A 2,196-nucleotide genomic window follows, 5' to 3' on the forward strand; every position below is an offset into this window, starting at 1 on the left:
AGAAGACTTTTTTCTATTGTTTTCTATTCTGACTTTCATTATATTTCACTCTAATCTTCATTATTTGTTCTCATGTGTTTAATTGAGGTCCACTATCTTAAGATGGAGTCTTAGGTTATTAATTTGGGTGCCTCTTATTTTTAAAAATATAGGTATTTTAGTAATTGTTAGTTTGTTTAATGAGTTTTCTGCCTAATTTTGTAAATTCTGTAAGTATATCATATGCGGTCCTTGGGTTTCTATTTGATTAACTTTGTAGTCAGCTAATGATTGGACAGACATTTCCTTAAGTGTCCAAAAGCAGTAAGTCTCCATTTTTTACAGAGGGACTCTGTATATTTGGGAATGCCTTCAACAGTCAGGTACATTGCAATTGTGTTTTACTTTTACTTCTTGATTTCACATAACTTGAAGTTCAGTCAAGGTTGAGGAATCAGGACATTCTTAGGTCTTTCTTGAACATGTGCACAGCTATATTTACACATGAGATCTTTTTTTTTTTTTTTTTTTTTTACAATGTGCTGACTTTCTGAATACATTTAAAAGGATAAATAGTCCTTTCAATGCAGAGGAAAAGAACAGACATTACTCTAGCACAGAGTCAAAGCCAAGGGAACTACAAAGCACACTTGGGTGTTCACTGTGCAATACACATGAGATTTTTAGATTCCTAGGAATATGTCAGCAAGTGAGTCAGTTCAGTCGCTTAGTCTTGTCTGACTCTTTGCGGCCCCATGAACTGCAGCACACCAGGCCTCCCTGTCCATCACCAACTCCTGGAGTTTACTTAAACTCATGTCCATTGAGTCAGTGATGCCATCCTACCATCTAATCCTCTGTTATCCCCTTCTCCTCCTGCCCTCAGTCTTTCCAAACATCAGGGTCTTTTCCAATGAGTCAGCTCTTTGCATCAGGTGGCCAAAGTATTGGAGTTTCAGCTTCAACATCAGGAATATGTCATAGCTTTTCCAAGTCCCTATGGTCATCTTTGGCCACCTCATGTGAAGAGATGACTCATTGGAAAAGACCCAGATGCTGGGAGGGATTGGGGGCAGGAGGAGAAGGGGATGACAGAGGATGAGATGGTTGGATGGCATCACTGACTCGATGGACATGAGTTTGAGTAAACTCCTGGAGTTGGTGATGGACAGGGAGGTCTGGTGTGCTGCAGTTCATGGGGTCTCAAAGAGTCGGACACGACTGAGCGACTGAACAGAACTGAACTGAATGGTCATCTTACTCCTAAACTTACGTTCTCTGCTTATTCTATTAGCTATAGTGTTAAAACATTTGTAAATGTACTGCAACATTTCCCTTGCAACCTCAGAAGTTTTTATCACTTAGGTCAAATAACGACAGACTTTTGATTGGTGTCTTCAGGGAATTGCAAAAAACCAAATAATGAATTTTGTTTGAGAATGAAGCTCTGAAGGGGGAAAAAAAAAAAAAAAGACTCCCTGCCCCATTCTTGCTCCCTCTAGTGACCAAGAATATAGCCTGTTATTTTTCAAAGCTGCTTCAGATTTAGGGCCAAAAGTGGACCTAGGGTAAATACAATGCCACACATTTGCTATTCTTTCTGACATTCAGTCACTTTTCTTGTCTAACTGATTCTTGGTTGACACAAGCCTTTGGTTAACTCTCAGAATTATAAAAAAATTTTGATTATGATAATATTTGCTCTTTTGGGGAATGTTTTTACAGTAGGGTAAATTTTCAGAGGTCCTCTCTTTGCCATTTTCCCTGCTGCTGCTGCTTAGTTGCTTCAGTTGTGTCCAACTCTGCATGACCCTAGGGATTGCAGCCTGCCAGGCTCCTATGTCCTTGGGGATTCTCTAGGCAAGAGTACTAGAGTGGGTTGCCATATACTTCCCAACAAGGCATTGTCCTCCAGGACATCTTCCCGACCCAGGTCTCCTGCTTTGCAGGCAGATTCATTACCACTGAGCCACCAGGAAAGCCCATCATTTTCACTGGTATTACCCAATTGCTTCCTTTTTGAAATGAGAGCTAAAGGGCAACAAACTTGAATAATTTGTCCAAAAAGTAGTAAAAGTGGTGCTATTTACACAAGACCTATCCACAAAATGTGTGTGATACATAGAATTCTAAGATTATGTGCAACTACTGCCCTTCTGGCAGAAGTGTCTCTGATTATTAAGAACTTTTTCTATACATATTATGTGTTAGATTCAA

The 2,196-nt window shown here is 39.6% G+C and overlaps 1 non-coding gene across 1 annotated transcript; it reads right to left on the bottom strand.

Moving 5' to 3' along the window:
• Window positions 1–514: 514 nt before the first annotated feature.
• LOC139184288 (small nucleolar RNA SNORA22) lies at window positions 515–648 on the bottom strand. Its single transcript, XR_011567877.1, has one exon. It is a non-coding gene; the product is annotated as a small nucleolar RNA SNORA22 (small nucleolar RNA).
• Between the last annotated feature and the right edge of the window lie 1,548 nt (window positions 649–2,196).

The sequence above is a fragment of the Bos indicus genome, chromosome 7, assembly GCF_029378745.1.
Source record: "Bos indicus isolate NIAB-ARS_2022 breed Sahiwal x Tharparkar chromosome 7, NIAB-ARS_B.indTharparkar_mat_pri_1.0, whole genome shotgun sequence".
Classification (NCBI taxonomy): domain Eukaryota; kingdom Metazoa; phylum Chordata; class Mammalia; order Artiodactyla; family Bovidae; genus Bos; species Bos indicus.